General features: G+C 33.8%; 1 long non-coding RNA gene across 3 annotated transcripts in view; it reads right to left on the bottom strand.

The window, feature by feature from the left end:
• The window catches only part of LOC135300318 (uncharacterized), a 243,056-nt gene that overhangs the window by 70,286 nt on the left and 152,182 nt on the right, over nt 1-20,588 (bottom strand). Inside the window, exon 4 of one of the 3 annotated variants that reach the window (XR_010362176.1) lies at nt 13,154-13,985. The exons of the other annotated variants lie outside the window; for them this stretch is intronic. This is a non-coding gene — a long non-coding RNA (uncharacterized LOC135300318). Of the gene's footprint in view, nt 1-13,153; nt 13,986-20,588 lie in introns of those variants that run through there. 3 annotated transcript variants of the gene reach the window in all.

The raw sequence follows: 20,588 nt of genomic DNA on the forward strand, positions 1-20,588 counted from the left end.
AATTATCCTAACATCTGAAAACTTTATTTTTCAGTGTTGATAATAAACTTTAGAAAATGTAGCAATCTCAAAGCTGAAACCTTCTTTGTATTTTCTGCTTTATATTAAAAAAAAATCCTACAATTTAAATGCCCTCCTAGTTTACATATATAGTTATATATTGTGACATTGTGTTATATGTTGTTATATATAGTTATATATTGTGACACTGTGACTACTTTTATAATAGAGAACATATGTCTGATATTTCTCCAATAAGCAGTAGAATTGCAATATGTGATGCCCCAATTTGTTTAAGTCTAAAGTATATTTAGATTAAGTAATTAAGGCTAACACTTGACTATTGATAAGGTTTTCATGAAGTCAGGCCTTTTTGGTAAGAAATGTTTGACATATGCTGTATGTTAAAGTGGCAACATTAATGGGACTGTAATGCAAACGGAAATCAAACAGCACTGAACAAATACAAATAAAGATTTTGTGATCCCCACATTTGTTTGTTGTGTCACAGATGCCATAAATAGATTCTTAATCTATATGTAAATTAGATTATTTCATACTAGGAAACTGCATTAAACAACTGCTGGAGTGTCTTTAAAACAGCATTTGGATGCCTGTAAAAAAAAAGGCTTTTGTACATGAGCTGTGAACCACAGACAAAACTTTCTCATTCTCTTTAGTTTGGTTTAAACTTTCTCGTGATATTCATATTGGGATATAACTACAGATTTTAGGTCCTCTCAATGTTCTTAATGCTTGTCTCTCTATTTCAAGACTCACGGATCTGAAATTTCTGCTGTCAAGCCTAAGAATCTACCTTTAAAAACACATTAAGTCTTTGTATTATCAGTGATTCCCCTTCTGTACTTCACTGATATTTCAGAAATTGCTTTTATAGTGATTAACAGGACTTTACACCTGTAGAAGTACACAAGGGACAAATTGTAATCCATCCTTTCTACTGTGAAGCAAATTGTCCCTCACTACTGCATGCATTTCCTCCAGCTTGCTTTTTAAGCTAGACTCATCAGTAATGACCAGGCCAATCTCTTTAACTTTCTTCATGTATAATATAAATAGCACCTTCTAACCTCCTGCCTCAAAAGTGCTAGAAAGAAGTAAAATCTTTGACTGCTCACCAGTCCTCCTGTGGTTTTCCAGTGCATATCTGAATTGTCTAGCCATGTGGAGCTGCTGAAAAATACAGGCTGCATTTCATTAGTTGTGCTACAAAGTTCGCCTCTTGATTCCTTGTTTTTTCAGCACATGAAAGAGGATAAATTTTGTCAGTTACAACTGAGCACATGAAATCTAATCCTCCCCTGTCTGAGTGGTGATTTCAGGTAGACTTCTCCCCTAGACAGGCATTTCTGCTACTTACAGATAAATCTGGTGTACTAAGCTTCTGGAAATTGAGTACTTTCCTCCTGCTGTGGGAGCCTCTTTGGGCCTGCTGAACATCTATGGGTCACATCCAAACAAATGTGTTTGCTCTTAAACTATTTGAACAATGCCCCCATACAGGCCATCATGTCAGTGTTAGGCTGGAGATTCAGGGTAATATTTTTAAAGAACTAAGTATTTATATATCAGTTGCATTCAGTCATTCACAGAGAAATATTACCAGAAAAGTACTGTGTTTGTTAGAACTGTAAACCACATAAGATAGATTGCAAGAAAAAAAAAAGCTACAGCAGGTTTTTTTTCAAATTTCCAAGGGTAAAGAGTGCTGAATTTTTAAGCACAGTTGGCCAAACATTGTGCATGGACAGACAATCTACTTATATTACAGAATATCTTAACTATTGAGTACTTAAAGTCAGAGAGACAAACCACGAATAAACACCCCAGAAGCAAACTCTTCTATGTCTAAAAGAGGACTGAAAAAAACCGAAACAAAAGAACCCCAAAAAACCATCAACAAAAATCAACACGTAAGATCTGGTATGACAGCAACATGAATTCTAATTTGAGATCTAATTTTCCTATTTGCATGTATGCATTTACAAGAAAGCATCAAATGAAAAAGGCATAGTTGTCTGAGTTATAATTTAATTTGCCAGTTATTTCTAATCACATCTTTCTTGGTAGGTAAAAATTGCCATTGAGAACCTGCACATGTACCAACCTTAACTGATTATTAGTGAGCACTGACAGTTTTCCTGCAGAAAGGCAGCCTAAACATGACCTGTATTACTTCTACAGTTCTGTCAACATGCCACATACCAGGAACTCTTCTATAGGTATATATTTTCGACAGTAATATTTCAAAAGACAGAAAAATAGCAAAACAACAAAAGATGAGATTAGAACTGAATACTTAACTTCACATGTAAATATTTCACCAAGATTTCTCTTCAAACACTATGAAGTTTTCCATATTAAGATTAAGATAGATTAAGACTTTATTTTAACTTCTGACAGAGAAAGTAATCAAGATATCATCATGCACTTATACAGAAAACCACTAGCCTTGGATTACACCTGTGATCAAGGAAAGAAACAGAAATGATAGATGAGTCTGCCAATGCTAGCCTAGCTTATTGAAAATAACCCATCTGAACATAAATATAGAGATACACAGAAATATGCAGAAATAGGGTGATATAAAACTTTAACAATAGATGTTTTCAGTAAATGGTGCATTTTTGGAGACATGCATTTCCATTCCACAGTTCATTTAAGTTTTTTTCTCCAATACCTCTAAAGGCTATCTGCCTGAGTTGTATATTTTATGCTACTATTTCTTTCTCCAATCACAAAGATATGTAGAATATAAAGTATATTGAAAATTAGGATATAAAGCTTTCAAGATTTCAGCTTCCTTTACAAATTTACATCAAGAGGAGCATGGTATGTGTTCTATGTTCACCAAAATTGGTGAGTTTATGAATCAAGAGTAACCAGAGAGGTGCATTATAAGACCTCAAATCTAACAGTGGTCTTGGAGTGATTACTGGTTATTTTTATAGTAATTTTCTGAAGCATAAATAAAAGAGTCCAGCTGAACTCCTTCTACCTTTTCCAACTCTTTCCTGTCATATCTTAGTCTAAAAATCATTCCAGTCTTCCCTGTTATATTGACAATTATTTCCAGTCACTTCAAAGACTAGATAACCATGCAGTTTATGAACACATTCCATATTAGGGGACCAGCAATGTAAGCAACTTATATCCACATTTATGACCTAAAGTCATTCCACTTCATTTTTCTTCTCTTCATAGTATTTTCTTCAATTAATATAAAATACCATAATTAAGTTTACTGAATTTTTCCACCAATCCACACATGTGAAAATGGATACAAAGGGAAAAACACTGTCTTACACCCGAATGATGACTTAAAGTACTATTAGATTTTTGAGTAAAAATTGTTGGTAGACATTGTAGACATATTCCAGGTGAAATTTACTTTCATTATATGCAGATAGAAGTACCAAAAAAGTGGTCAAACAGGATAAAAGACAGGATTTCAATTACATTTCAAGGCAAACTATGTTCATGAATATCAGTATCTGCCTTTCAAGAAAAGATTATGTCATTAAAAATTTCTGGGGAACAAACCCCCAACAGAAAAGCAGATGAGAGTTGTCCAGCACTCTGACAACTCCCTCAAGGGAACAGCTATTAAAATGAAGCCTAAGTCATATTATTAATTACTTTGTAATTTCAGTAAGTGATTCATGGTATGATTTGATCTTCACCAATTCCTTAGAGCAAAAATTATGACTTTGTTCAGTTTCAGGAAGTAAATTGTTTCAATTAAGAACAATTTCCAAGGCTGAGCTCCTCAGCACAGACTTTCAATTGTTCTTATTTAGCTCCTTTTTCTTTTATACCAGATTTAAAATATTGACCTAAAGATTCAGATTTATTTTTTTATTTGAATGCAATTTCTTGTGCTTTGTTAATGCCAGAAGATTTTCTCCTGCTCTTTACAATAACTTCTTAAGTAACTTTATTAAACGACTTAATTTAGTAAAATGGGAGGAAAGTAAAAAAAATTAAATTATGCATATTTATACATGTAATAGAATGGAATTGTATTTGAGATTAAGATTGATTCCACAAGCGAATGTGACAATGTGATCGTCTATTAACCCTCCATTTATGGTGAATCATAAAGGTAATTTATTAAAAAAAAGATTTCATTCTTTAATGGTTTGATTTTGTGAAGATTACTGGGAATATTTTCATTTTAATATCCAAACACCCTGAGATATTAAATTTGGTTTCCATTACCAGCATGCATGTAAAATCCTCTTGTATTTACAGTGCTATTTGAGCTATTTGTATATATCTTGTCTTTAAAGGTAGCTATTTTATAGTATAGTTACTGCTACACACAGAAATTTCTTAGAGCTTGTTTGTCATGGGTAAAATGAAAAACATCCCATAGAATGGGAATACTTATATATATACATATATACTTACCTCCTTTTCTCTTTGGCTGTCACCTGTGACAAACACCTGTGATGTTTTGTCCTTTTTTTTTTTCTGCACAATTATTTATACAAATACTAAGCAAAACAAAGAGGTATATGTCATATAAAACAGAAACATGGTCATGTTCACAAACATATTTTCATCTTGTTTACATGGTTTTTTGGCTTTTTTTTACAACTATCTGATTTTCATTGTTGGCTGCACTTATTCCTATGAGGAGGAGAAATCAAAACATTTTGTGTTTATAGTACCACCCATTATTCACAATTTGTATGCAATCAGATAATTAGCTGCAAATTCAGCAATTTACACAAGCTACAGTAGAAATCAACAAAAGATGTCATGTGTAGAAGACAGCTGCTTTAGTGTAAATGACTCAGAAATGTGTCACTGGATCCTTAGTTTGGCACCTTTCCCTCTGACTTGTTTCTTTACTTGCTCATTTATGATGCTCAATGTGTTTGAAACAATTTTATACAATGAAGCATTTATTTTAGTTTCATCAGTTTCCTTGCTAAAAATAAATTAAAATTGCCTCTTCATATTTCCCAAATAAATTTGACTATTTAATGAAGCAAAAAAACTTGCATGTCAAGACGTGATTTCATGATAAGAAGCGTTTGGTGGAAATACCAACTTAAATTATTCTATGCCCCTCTTGTAATGAGGACAGAATGTGGGATTACTCATTTTAAAACCTGAATCAGTCTCCTCTTCCCACTCACCAAATGACTCCACCAGTAGGTGCTGCCAACAAAATGTGGCTGGTTAAAGAAGCACAAGCAGTATGGCTGGAACAGCAAACAACAGCGGTACAGAATGGAAAGAAAAAGTGGGAGCATCTTAAACCAGGATTACTGGATATTTCAGATCAAGTAATTACAGCAGACGACATTTGATATCGTGAACAGTACAATGAATATTTGGGGTGCAAGAGAGGGAAAAAAGCTACCAAGGTTTTCCATGAATATTGTGATATAAACAGAGAGTTTGGGAATGCCTGACTTAGTCCTGTTTTCTGTATAGTGATGAAGCCAGATAAGTAACTGCACTTTTCCACTGGAGTTCATGGTTCGTAAAGCTGTCACTGCTGACACTTGCCTGATAGCGCTGGGGAAATGACCGCTCACCGCACAACAAGAATGCAGATTGAATTGCTTTGACTATGGGTGTCTTGGGACCTTGCTAAACATTTTATCCAGGAACCAAGTCCTGTCAGTTCTTAAAACAACTGGAAAAACTGCCCCATGATACAGATCCTCATCCACATACTCTCCACATCTTTAAGACTACTAATCTCAATTCCATTTAACAAAAACAATGGCATCTGAACCGACAGCTCTACTTGCTGAATGTATTCTTAAATTAATTTGCATTATGCATAATTCAGTGTTGGAAAAGACAAAACTTGATTCTAGAATTAGTTGAATTAATGTGCAGAAAATAATTAAGAAATAATGAACTTCATATCTAATTTTAGCTTTAGCTGGAATGACCTTTTGCATGTAAAGACTTCTTTGGAAATTTTAAACAAGTTAAACCAAGTCAGAAAGTCTCGCACTGTTCCCTGAAATATAAGTATTTTGTGTTTGCATGTTGTTAGCCCAAAACTGGAGGAGTGCTTCTGAAAATGTAAGTATGCACTGGAAATTAGGTCTTTTGGTTCTCAATGACATTCAAAATTCACAGTCAGAATATTTTTGTAGCAATTGCCTGTAGAGCCATCCACTGAGTAGATGGCTGAGACTGAAATGTTATGGTTCATGGCTTAAACATTGGTGTGAAGGACTTTTGAAATCTTTATAAAGATGCTGTGACCACCTGTGCATAAAGATGTCTCCTGAGGGAAACTTTGGACTGTGAGTTAAGACACCTAAGGGAACTTAAGATAAAGGTGACACTATTGTTCAATCATTTCAGGTCTAAGAAAAAGCAAACAAGGCTGAGGGAGAAAAATGTATCCACAAGAAAGCCAAACCCAGCAGCTATGCTGAAAATCAGGTCTTGCTGAGTTCAGAGTGGGGGAGGCCATAGCCCACAGGCTCGTCTACTAAGGCCTGGTTTGCACACACTTCTGACCAACCAAGGCAGAGACAGGAAAATTTTGGGTGGGTGTTGTAACCTCTGATCAGAGGCAGTGAACACCCATCCTACCTCACACAAACTGGCTGAGTTGTATACCTCCCCCCACCCGAGGAAGGCCACATACACGGGACATTCACATGAGAGGCAGCTGAGGACATTTTATAATCCATCAAAGACCCCCCAGTGTGCCCCCAGAATCATTCCTGAGACCTTGCAGCACAGGACTGCACAAAGTGAAACAAAAGATCTGCTTCAGAAGTCTGCTGCAGGAGATTGTGTCAAACTTGCTCCCCCTCAGGAAAGGTATCTGGGCATTCCTACCTGGCTTAAATGTATATTAATCCATTGGCCTCTGTGGGTTTTTTTTTTTGGGGTACCCTCACTGCAAAGAAGACCAGATGGAGAGGATCAATAGGACATCACTGGGATTCACTGAATAGTGATAATTTCCTTAGTCTGTCCTGTCACTATTTTTCTTTCCCTCCATCTCTTTTCTATTTCATTCTCTTCCCCTCCTACCCCATCTGTCTCTCATTTATTAAAGTTTTTGTTTTCTTTCTTAACATTCAAAGAAATGCAAGGGAAAATCATAACTTCTAAATCTCACTGCAAATGATTATACTATGAAGTTGAATCTGCAAAAAATAATTTTAAAATATTATTTTTTGATAGAGGATCAGAGCAAAATATCTATAAGAATTAGAATTAAAATGGGATTGAATTCTGGTAGTCCCTCTATAAAACAACTTATTTGACTTTGATTATATTAAAATAAAAAGCATGCCACTCACTTTTTTATGCTCCAAACTGAATAAATTATGAATAAAGGAAAGCAAAAGTGAAAAAAAAAAAAACTGTCTCAGGTAAATCTGCACATCTGTAGTGATGGTGTATTCCTCTGATGCAAAATTTGTTCACCACTTCTCCCTTCAAATATGTACATTCACCTAATTAAATTTATTCATTATTTAAAGTTATAAATATAATGCATACATGAAGATGGGGGGATTTATGGGAATAACTCTAACTGTACACTTCTAAAACCTTCTTTTTGTGTAATATTTATGATTTACAATTGTAATGTAAAGCGTGTACAATTCAATGTTAACTAACTGTTCGTGTTTCCAGTGTATACATATGCATATCTTAATATGCTGAAATATACCTTATATATATTACCTTATATATATATGCCTTATATATACCTGCATATACATAACTGTATAATATATATTACCTGTACATATAATATTATAGTTTGTTTAAATATATATCTTACACAATCATAGAATGGTTTGAGTTGGTAGGGACAACAAAAAGCAGCTAGTTCTAGCCCCCTGACATATGTATGGATAGCTTACACTACACCAGGTTGCTCAAAATTCCATCCAGTTTGACCTTAAACACTTCCAGGGATGAGGCATCCACAGCTTCTCTGGGCAACCTGTTCCATTGCCTCCCTAACCTCACAGTAAAGAATTTCTTTCCAATATCCAATCTAAAATTACTCTCTTTCATCTGGAAGCCATTCCCCTTTGTCCTGTCTGCACATACACTTAGCTACTGGAAGGTAACCATTAGGTCACCCAGAACTCTTTTCTGGGCTGAACAATCCCAAACCTCTTAGCCTTTCCTCGCAGGAGAAGTGCTGCATCACTCTAATCACCTTGGTGTCCTCTGGACTGTGTGGACTCGCTCCAACAGCTCCATGTCCTTCCTCTGCTGGGACCCCAGAGCTGGATGCAGGGTAACAGGTGAGGTCTCCCAGGAGCAGAGCAGAGGGGCAGAATCCCCTCCTTGGCTCTGCTGGCCACACTGCTCTGGATGCAGCCCAGGACATGTTTGGCTTTCTGGGCTGGGAGTGCCATTGCTGAGTCGTGTCCAGCCTCTCACCCAGCTGCACTCCCTAGTCCTTCTCAGCCGGGCTGCTCTCCATCTGTCAGTCCCCCAGTTTGGATTTATAATGGCAGTTGCCCTGACCCAGGTGTAGCTCATGGCACTTGGTTTTATTGAACCTCAAAAGATTCCCATGGACATATTTTTCAAGCCTGTCCAGGTCTCTGGATGGTATCCAGTCCTTCAGGTGTGTCAACATCACTCAGCTTGGTGTCTTCTACAAACTTGCTGACAATGCACTCAATCTGTTCATCTATATAATCAATAAAGATATTAAATAACACTGGTGTGTAGGTATATACACACACGCACACACATGCACACACACACAAAAATCCAAAACCCTCAATAAAATGAAGAAATTATACAGTTCATTGAGAACTGACATATAGGTATCACTAGCGCTTTCCAAAGGTGAGAAATTGCTCAATATTATGCTCTACAAGTTAGAGCATCATTTCAATGAGGAGCTTAGAAAAACAGTTATTAAATTTTTTTTCTAACAATCCACTACCCAGTCAAACACAGCAATGTGCAAAATGGTGTAATACACAAAAATAAATGTCATATTGCTTTTAAATTTTAACCAGCTTTATTCTGGTTAAATAATATAACTTCTTAAAGTAGAAGCTTCCATTTTTAATATTTTCAATAAGTTCATGCAGAAAGATTAAAAAAATAGATAGATTTTATTGCTTGGTGGTTATACTCACAAAATGTTATTTATATCATAACAATTGTTTTCTAATGTAAAAAAATAGTAGTTAACTATAATATATTTAATTTTCTGCTTATTTTGGGAGTCTTAGAAGAAATCAGTCTGAAAACTAACAGTATAAATTAAGGAAAGAATAACAGTCAGCAAAAATGCAAAATACTGCTTGGTTTTGTCATATATGGTATTGCATTTGGTTTTGTATGATGTTCACAAGGGGAAATGATTAGTAATCTAATAGGACTTTGCATTTAATATTTTACATAATAAAATGTGTGAAATACCACCAGTATAACTGAAATGAAGATAAGCAGACTGAATGCAGAAAAGTGCAAATTCAGGTCTATAGCCGAAAGATTTTTTGATATCTCAATAGTATAAAATGCAGTAAAAATGTATATGAAAAAGAAATCAAGCATTTTTAGTATTCCAGATTATGCATAGATAGATTTGACTGTGGGAACCCGAATGAAAGTTATAGGCCATTTGAAACCCACTTGATTTTGAATCAAAGTCAGATCAGTGGCACCATGATATGTTATTTAAGAATGGGGTAACTAATCTGAAACTTAGAAGTTTTAAAGTGTTTTCATGTAGTTTTGAAAAAAGATAAATGTTTGCTCCAGGTTTGGATCCATTACTGAAAATAAGATGCTTCTAGCACCTGCTGTTATTGGTAGGGCTAGGATTGTCATACCTGCCATTTACCAAACACTCCATTATGTGTGAGAACAGCTGATGGCTTCAGGATTCCAGAGAATACATGGAAACATGGAAAAATGCATGGAGAAGCCTTTGAATAGTGATCTAACTCAATGTTTTACTGTGGGTTGTATGAACTGAGTTAAAAATACAAACAACATAAAAGTACATTATTTTTCATGTTTTTAATTCAGTACTATATAAACCTGTATATCTATAACATGTAAAAGAAGTTGGACAACAGGATCTGTTTCCTTGAATATGGAGAGTTTATTCTGAGTAGAGTTTGACAATTTAGGGAGATAAAAGAAGATTAATAATTTTGATTCTCTATGTACAAAATGGGAAGACAAAATCAGAGCAAGACAAAGCTATAATGACACAAAAGAAAGAAAAAACCCCTGTTTTCCCTCACAGATGATGTTATGTGGCTTGAAATATGTAAAAAAGGAGGTTCTCATAGAATAAAAATCGTTGTGAGTGTGAAAAAAAAAAAAAGTTAAAGTTAGGGTTTCTCATAAAGAATTTCAACAAATTCTTCCAGGACTGGGGCACTAGCATCACAGGGAGAGGTGGTAATGAGAGCTGAAAGGACATGGGAAATTGGCCCTTCAGCCATATCTGCAAGGAATTATGAATGTCTTTTTGCAATGTGATATCAGAATGCCAAACTGACTGCCCAGGGCTACTTAACATGTTTAAAAGGAATAAGTAATCTAAAAGAACATATGGATTATTGGCACAGTATAATGTACTCAGGTGCTTATGACATGGAGGTCAGGTACAGACACTGATAGTGAGATTTTTAAATCACATTAAAAGAGAAGCATCCTTTATTACTTGCTAATGCATTGTGAAATGTTAATTTCATATTTGAAAATACATTATATACTGTATAGCCATAGAATTTAAGTGTATTATTTTGATAAAGTATGCTTAAAATTAAGATTATTCTATTAAGTTAGGTTGGTAAGAATTTATGGTATCCATGATTATATCTAGAAACTCACTTAAAAGTTACAGTTGCCAAAAAGAAAAGTTATTCATTTCTTGTGAGCTAGGTCCAAAGAACATTAATCCTACTTGGAAGTTATCACCAGGGAAAAGTTAAGAAATTTATGTTCAGGTCATGATCAATATTCTTGATTTAACTAACAGAGACAAACTCTGGCTCCCCAGAGTCTTCTTCTTTGCCAAGGAACTTAACCAAGAGAAAAAGACAATCCTTAGTGTCTCATTTTTTTACAATTATAAATGGTTAAAAACAAAGTTTTAAATCAGAGGCTATAACCAAGGGAAACAAGTCATTTTACCTAATGACTTATAAATCCCAAAGTAAAGGTAATCAGAGTCACAGTTCTCAATCATGGACTGAATATACATTTAAATGTTGACATGCATAAAGAAATTGTTTGGAAAACCTGAGAAGGAACTGAAAAATTATCATAAAATTCAGGTTTAGTAGCTCTTCCTTTCTGAGGATTTGTTTATTGGGACAGTTTTCTTTAATGAAATTAGGGTTGATATGCCCTGAATTTTTGTTACAGTTAAATTTAACCATCAGCTGAGGAGGAACTTTTAGTGTTTAGCAGTCCATTTTCATTTGTGCTTCCTAATGACTCTCTATAAAATATTTCTTCACTTTTTTTTTTTCTCTGTGCTATGTTATTCTCTTTCTGTATGTTTTTGTAAAGAAGATAGGAGATGAAGGCTACTTTTAGTAATTAGAGAGAGGCATGATCAGACTTAGAATGCTACAAAAATATATCCTTTACACAAAACTAAAATACTGTGCACTTAAATGAGGTTAGAATTCTCCCTGTTTGAAAAAAAATGAGGGGTGGCACAAATTGCATTGCTAAATGTAACTTCAGACATGAACACATGTCAATAATGAATAATAGATGCACATAGAATCCCATTTATTTCTACAACTTCAAAACAACTACAGAATACTATGAATTCACACAAAAGAGGTTGGAAAAAATCAAAAGCACACATGCACACATCGTCTTTAATTCATGTTCCTCCCAACAATGTCACATTTGCCACAAATTATGTAGTGGTAATATACAGGTAATTTTCCTTCACTCCATTGGACAACATGTGTGAAGGACCCTCACCCTCCTGTCAGGAGGTATAAACTTAAATATCCCCATTAATCAAAATTATTGTCAAATTTAATAGTGTTGATCAGGGTCACTCTGCAGTACTGTCAGCTCTAAGTTACACGTATACCATAAGTTTTAACGCAAGAGATTTTACAGCAAAAAATGAGAAAATTTTGGTTTCTTACTTGTAAATTAGACCCTGGTTCTTCTAGTACTTATGATCATCTTGTTTATGATAATTCATAAACTTCAGTACTTCAAGAGCAAAATAATTTTACAGCCGTGGATAGTATTTGTACAAAATCTTTGTGATAGTAGTAATGTCCATCATGTTATTTCTATTAACCTTTTTCATGAACAGGTATCCTGAAAATTATAAAACCTTTTTTAGGTATGCAAAATGTTACATCAGATGGTTTAAGTAGATACTGTTAAGGAAGAAGCTACAAATACAAATACAGCAGCATCTTGTTTTCCACTCACTAAATGTCAGCTGTGATCTCTGAGTTGAACCAAAATCTATCAAGTGCCATTAAAATATAATATATGTGGCTCTATCCTGAAACATACTGCACTCTAGTAAAGCAGGGTTCCTGCCAAGCAAAGAGCAATTGGGATTTTCCTCAAGACACTATCATTACTTGTCTTACCAGCCTCCTTCATTTCTTAAGAAAATTGAAATGTAACTGGTGGGAATACCAGTGAGTCCAAAGATTTTTATTTAGTCTCTTTCAGCTGATGACCAATCTATTTATGGAACTCATTGTGATAGCCCTGATTGTAGGGCTACATAAACAGACTGCTTTGGGTCTGCTTCTCACTGAGCTGCCTATGAGTTGGCTATCAATGCGTAGCTCTTAAATTGTTTCCTGTTCCCCTTTCCAATGGATTAGAGTATAGATTCAGGCAACTGCTTATCTGCCACCAAACACCTTTGCTCTGTGATTCTCCTTTGAATTGTTCTTCAATATGTATGTGCTGCAACAAGGAAGGAGAGAGGAAAAATAAATGGATAGTTGTGTCAGCAAAGATGTGAACCAGGCTGAGTTATGCCATTTTTTAGACTGAGGTGTCTTGATTTATGGGTGCATTGCTAAGAGTGAGTGTTTGGTTGAGGGCAATGGTTTCTACAACTATAATAGAAAAGAGAGTTTTATTACAAGAACATTGAATGAAACCTTTAGATGGAAAGAAGGGATTGAAAGGGTGAGGTTATTTCTTTATTATTTACTTATACCCACTTACATATCCATTACTCTTACTGGCTTCAGCTAAAAAAATTCCTTTTCTTTTCTATCTAATTTTAACTTTGTAAAGTTTCTGCAAGACTCATGATAAGCAACAGACCTGGAAAATAAATGTTTTGAATGGGCATTAATCACATACATTTACATTTTTTCTAAATTCTTTAGCAGTCTGACATATAACTTAGCTAGATGAGGGCATGCAACACAGAAATTGTTGTGTCACCTAGTCATTTAAAAAAGGAATAAGCTCTTAATATGAGATCAATGCTTTTGATCTCAATATTATTCAGTAGTTTCCTGAATTATTTTAGGTAGAAGAATCAGACATTGCAATCTAGACTTCTTCAAGTCCTGCCAGCATTACTGTAACTTGTTTTATAGTAAGTAGCCAACCTCTTGAAACAAACTTCCAGGAATGCATTAATTTAAACAATTATAGTCAGTAGTACTGTGTGTTAGAGACATATCAATATTACAATAACCTACAGATGGATGAGAATTTGATTGGCATCAGTAATGAGAATTAGGAAATTGGAAAGTATACAATAGATGATAAGTAGGGAGGAACAACTACTTAGGGATTCTACCTATTAGCTAAGAAGGGCTTTGACACAAAATCAAAACAATCACAATAAACTTGCATGTTTCCCGTTATAATGTTCATTTAATCATTCAGCCCACAGCCAGTGAGACTTCAGGCACGTTGGGCTCGATGCTGAAGTGTGATTGCTTTGCTCACATAGTAGCCAAACACAGTCACTTCTAGAAGATGCCTGCAGCAGCCTGGGAAGAAGTTGCACAGAAATCTGTGTCTGTATCCATAATCAGAGCAGCACGACAATGGATTACTGGCTTTTAGTGACCAGAAACATAGAGTTAATCACATCAGACTAGTTATTCTATGTAGCAGAATGATACAGAACTCTACCAAGTGTTATCCAAAACACTAGAAATACTCCAAATCACTCTTTTCAGCATATTTGCTTATTAACCTATATTAACAGGCAGCTGTTATACAGGATGGAATGGCAAAATAATGCAGAATTAGCACATTATAAAAAATGTTCATCACACAGAGAATTAGCACACACATTAAAATGTATTACTAGTTCACATCATCCACACATTAATGTAATACTTCCTCCCTGTATTATTTGGATTATTCCTTGTGGCATTTTGCATTGTCAAGCAGAATGTTCTATGCCCAAAACACTGTTGTTAATTTTAGCAATCTACATAGATATCTGAAGAGCCTGTACTGAAAATGACTCTCTGGAGAAGACAGTGTTTATCAGTGATGATGAAAGATGTGACAACACTATATATTTCACTGGTTTGGCAATAAGCATAGTATAGAATTTGCATACCAATGATTTTCTATATTTGCTTATCTTTCATGCAAGGCTTGTGTTATGAAATTAATACATGCATTGGAATTGGTTTTTTCCTTAAGTTTTCTTCTTGGGCTTCAACAATTTTAAATAACTGTTATTATAGATCACTTTGTTATCACATCTATGAAAAGTACATATATATATATATATATGTATACATATATATATGCAACTTAGTGACCTGTAAGTATGAGTCTCTAAGTCAATGCATCCACATGATAAAAATATATGAGGTTTTCTGCATGCATAAAAATCGTATTTATATAGCTATCTCTCTATATATAATTATTTTAATAAATAAAAATCACAATTCCCCCCAAAGTACATTAAAAAACACTGCAACCTAAATTTAAATAGAAAAAAACTTCTAGCTTGAATCTATAATTATTGGTTTTATATGAGGATGTCTACTGACTAAATTTTTTGAATCAGGTAGGTGGAAAGCAAAATCCTTCATTTTGGTAATTTAAAATGTAATTACAAGAAAAGAGATTAATTTCTATTGGACATTGATTTCTAGGCACTTGCAAACTGTAACTCTTAAAATATATTTTGGGATTAGAGAACTTTATAATCAATACATTTCAGGACATATTCATCCTTACAAGAAGCCTTTTTTGAATGACCATGGAATTTGAAGTCCACAGCACATTCATTAACATTACTGTTATGCCCGTCAAGACAGCTAAAATTGATCTCATTATAGCTTCCAAAAATATTTAAATGCCTAAGTATAGTGATGTATTAATTTTGACAAGCAAAAGTGTTAATATTTCTTAAGTTAAGACATATTTTTGGAAGTACATTGTGACCAAATTTATGAGGTGCTTTTCTAGTAAGTTGTACATTTGCCCAGTTGAAATAGAGATAAGTATCTGCTACCACCTTGAACAGTTAGCACTTGGCTAAAGAACAGTAAACCAAGAACTGGAATAAGTAGTTGTTTTATCAACTATTCCATGGTGACCTTTCAGGGAACCTGTGCTTTTTAATATATTCCTAGGTGTATGATCTGGAAAAGGTATTAATCAGTGGTGTATATATGATTATTTAAAATTAATTAGAAAGGTTAAAGTTGGCGGCAAACAATTGCAGAAGTGGTTTATGATACTAAGTAATTGAACCATAAAATGGCAGAAGAAATTCAGAGTAATCAGTGTAAATAAAAAAATATAGGAAAAAGTTTTTTGTGCATATATTTGAAAATGGGTTCTAAACTAATGTCTTAGAAAAATCATTAGGATTATTGTTATTGCTACTTCCTAGCAGCAATCAAAATGTTGAGATATTGGAAAAGAGGAAAAAAAATACAAGAAAATTATAAAGCATTACTGCAATGTTTCAATTGTGTAATTCCTACGTATCTTGAATACTGAAGATCTTTCAGGTCTCCTCAGCTAAAAGAAAAAAGTGTAAGTAAAAAAAAGTATGAAAGGGCTTGTGTATGAAGAGATATTAAATCCATTTGGATTCTTTATCTAAAAAAATAAATTTTGGAGAAGAACATATTATTGCAATACAGAGACATAAGTCTTATTCATTATTTCCCACAACATTGAACTCAAAAATATTCAAGAAATATTCCTGAAGTAACTGAAATTTGTTTTTTGTTTTTTGGGTTTTTTTTACTCAATGTGCAAATGACTTGTGAAACTTATTGGCAACATGCTGTGCCGACATAACTGCTGTTGCAGTTATTAAGTGATATCAAACAGAAGGATGTAGAGACAAATTCCAGTTCAGAAGGTATTAAACTACAGGATGTCAGTAGCTGTGAGGTTAAACTGAGTGAAGCATTAATTTATTCTTGCATCCACAATTGACCACTGTCTAACACAAGATCTTGAAGTAGAAGTCTTTTATCTTGCCCATTATCATTGCTTTTATGATCATTTCACAGTCTGATCCTTTCTTGAAGTTAAGTATTTGACTTGTGCATTTTTGATATGGGCCTGTGCATGAGTAAAATTAATGAACTGAAACCCAATAGATTTGGATAGCTCTCTCTGCAGACATGCAAAGAACTTGAATCTTGTTTTAGGTATTGTTAATTGGTTGACAATCCGAAACAGTCATAGTGCTATAGACAGTGATAAACAGAGATAAGAGTGAAAGGCAAGGCCCGCATTAATAATTAGCAAAATCCTTCCCTTTGACATATAGTAACAATCTGAGTAAAAAGCTTGATTTTCTTAATACATACTATACAAAAATTGCATACATTTTTGTGGTATGTACTGTATTCTGGTTTACTTTTTAAGATCATCCCAAAGCTGAGCACATTGAGCTAAGAGAAATTCAAGTTTGTAGAAGTGGCAGACTTTTTTCTTCCTAAAACTTGCAGAAGCATGACAAAGTACAGCTTCAGAATTTTCTGTAATTCCGTTCAAAGAATTCGTGCATGTTTGAAAGGTTTCAGCCTGTGTAGCTGAGAAAGATAGACTAGTATAGACTCAGGTATTCTGTAAGAAAAGGGATAAGTAAAAGACCTAAAGGGTTGCTATGGCATTTAGTCTATCAGTGCAGAGCTGTTTCCTAATGTGTATTTCAGGCACTGGACTAGTTTGCCTTGAAAGACTGAGCAATAAGTTGATGTACTGCTTATTACAGTGAATGCTATTTTATGGTTTAAAATGGATATATATTTTAAAACCATTCCCCTAATTTACAGTACCATTTCAGTCATATGTGTCTTAGAAATCCCTCCTTGCATGTTCATCAAAACCATACAGATTGCTATTCTGGAGGATAACAACAGCAACAGATATTTTTAAAAAATTAAAATGTTAGCTGTGTATTTATATACTTTTAAACTCTTAACCTTCTAGGAGGAGTTTTAACATGTTATCTTCCTTTTCAATCTTTGTGCATAAGAGATTACGAAATTGAATTTTAAGTTAAGATCTCATAGTATTTATCTTACTGTTATTAAATCTAGTTGAATAGGTACAGGAGTCAGGAGTACAATGTTTTGCTTTTTTTAAGCTAAAGAACAAAAAATGATGCTTATGTTATTAAATTTATATGTGCCAATCTGATTGATATATCTTCTCCAGATTGATGAACACTAGGTTCTAGCCTATTGCACCTTGCTCTTCACATGCTGATCTGCTAACAGAAAGTAGGCTTCATGTACAGTAAAGTCAATCTCATATGGGTGTCCTTTCCTATGAACAGCACAAGAGAGAAATTAATTTTAAAAAAAATCAATCATCCAGAATAATATAAGATCCTGATTCCCAAGGTCCTGATCTGGATGAGACAAATCAATAAACCACTATTTCTTCCAGCAGCATGGAAGAGAATAATAGTTATGGTCCTTTAATAAGCAGTGGTGTGTTCAAGGAACAGACCTTTCATATGATTTCTGGGTGTGACATCAGATCTGTAAAGTTAAATTCCATCAAAGATTGTAGTTTAAAGAATTTTGTGCATGTTCAAATTACTAATTCTTTTCACATCTTCCTTTGTAACAAGAATATGAAAATTTCCCTCAATTGAAATATGTTAAACTCCATTTTGGTGTAATATATTTCCTACAGTACACATGGATTTTGAGATGCTGACAGTGCCTCAGACAAGAAAAGTACTTTTCAAAAAACCTTAAGATCCTTCTATAAGAAGATTTCTGTGTTTCAGTTTGCACAGAGCAGCAACAGAACAAAGTACATTTTACAGTGGCATATAGTTGAAGATAAATTTTTTACCAATATATTATGGAATACTTTTACATACAACAATTCAGAATGGTTATACATTCAACAATTTGGAATAGTTTTATAATGGAACTTCAAATTAAAAAATAAAAAAGCTCTTAACTACTGTCATTGAAAGATCAAAAGGAGTCACAGAATAATATAATTTGAAGACAACTGCATGGTTGTAAACCATGAAAAAGATAGCACTCAATTGAGATATATGTACATAATGGTTGGATTCAATGATCTTGCAGGTTCTTTCCAACCTTAAAGATTATATGATCATTTCCAATCTTAATGATTATTAAACATTAATTCTGGCATTCCCAGTACCCCATTAGATCTGGATACATTTTTTTCTATATCTAAATTTCTTGTTAAGAGGCAGTATAAGTATTGTGCTTTTTATTTACTATCTCTCTTCAACACATACATAGCCTGTCACTTAGAGATGTGCATTGCACTGTGCTGTTTGCATTAAGAGTGTCTTGAAGAGATAATAATTAATGGGTTCAGGCACAACCATTTTCTGCAGTTTTCACCTTATGCCCAGATTGTTCAGTTTTCTGCCAATTTACAAAAAGTTCACACAACGAAAAAAAATCAATATGGTCTAAGATGTTGAATACTGTAATGCTTATTTAGAGAGATATATGGAATAAATAAATATGTTCTTCAATGGCCTGTGAAAAATCCTGATTTTACTTTTTAGAGTCTTTACTTATTTCACACCTAAAAATTCAACATACAAATTCTGGGCATGCAGAATTCTTCAGAGAATTCTTGAAATGCTATATAGTTTGCACAGCATGCAAATCCTGATTTTCAGATCAAACAGAAGGGAGAAATTTTTTTTTAAGTTGCCTTTACTGCCATGCCAAGGCCTTGTATAAAGCTGAATTAGTCAATTTGTAATTAAATCTTATAGGATACAGCAGTGATACTCATTGAAGAAAAGGCATTTTATGGTCTGCAATCTTATTTTCAACTAACAGGATGACACAAAAGTCATATTTTACAGAAGTTTTATGTCTGTTATTTCATGCTGGAATAATGCTGCACAAACCAATTAGCCAGTATAATAGTATCAGGGTATACTTAGAGAACAAAATGGATCTGGCAAAATACCTCTGACTTTGTAATATTTATAATGACCTGTGTATTACTGAGACAATATTCTTATATTTGAAGTGTTAGTCTTTTGGAGTACTAAGAAATAAATCTCATTGAGCCTAAGACACTCAGAATGTCTCAATCTAAGGTATTTAGATAATACATAATTAATGTAAGAGGGTGTAGCTACCATTTCACAAATGACTTTATTTTTACAGTTAGAAACAATGGCCACAGTTCTAGGAAAACCAAAGCTGAAAAAAACCTAGTAAAATTAAAGACTTAAATCATTACAATATGAGTCCCTGAGTTAATTAATCCATTTAGGTAAATAGAATACAATAAATGAGAGAACGCAACAAGTTTTTCAAGCAGTTGAATTAAGGCAACAATGCACTGAGAGTAGCAAGAAAGTTTTTCATATCCATGAATGCTTGTAAGCGTGGCATGTCTCTGTTGTTGTTGTTTTTGTTATTTGGGGTTTTGTGGTTTGTTAGTTGTTTTTTTAGAGTTTGGGTTGTTTTTTTTTTTTTGTGAGATCTTTTGGTTTGGTTTTCCTTGGTTTTTGGGGGTTTTGGGGGTTGTGTTTATTGGTTTCTTTTTGTCTTTTTGTTTGAAAGACAACTCATTCAGGAATATCACAGAAAAAGGAAGGAAAATGGGAAAGGATAAAGATTGAAAGAGTAATGAAAAATTTGAAGGCAGGTTAATTTACTGCCTTAATCTTAGCACAAAGTTCTAACTCCCAGAAAACTTCTTTCATCAGATTCTTGTAGATTTCCTGGTAGCTAAGATATGTATAAACATTTAGATGAATGATGAATGTTTGTAACGCATATCTTTTATTCAAATCAATAAATAAAGATGCTACTGGATTCTCAGAAAACCACCAATTCTTGCAAGATCTACTAAAATGAAGTTATAATATTGCTACATGTTTCCAATAAAAACAATAAAACTAAATAAAATGTGTAGGAAACTGTCACATGTAAATATTTGTCCTGTGACTATAGGACTTTTCTAGGGAGTTGCAAAGTTCTTCATGTTGCATCCTTGTAAGCAATGTCAGTGTCTGTAAGTATGAATGGAAAAAAAATTCACCACAGATCCTGACTACTAGCTCCTCTTTTGTAGTCAATGTGGAGAACATTTTCAGTCCAAATATGTAGATAAACCTCATT

This window comes from Passer domesticus, chromosome 5 (assembly GCF_036417665.1).
Source record: "Passer domesticus isolate bPasDom1 chromosome 5, bPasDom1.hap1, whole genome shotgun sequence".
Lineage (NCBI taxonomy): Eukaryota > Metazoa > Chordata > Aves > Passeriformes > Passeridae > Passer > Passer domesticus.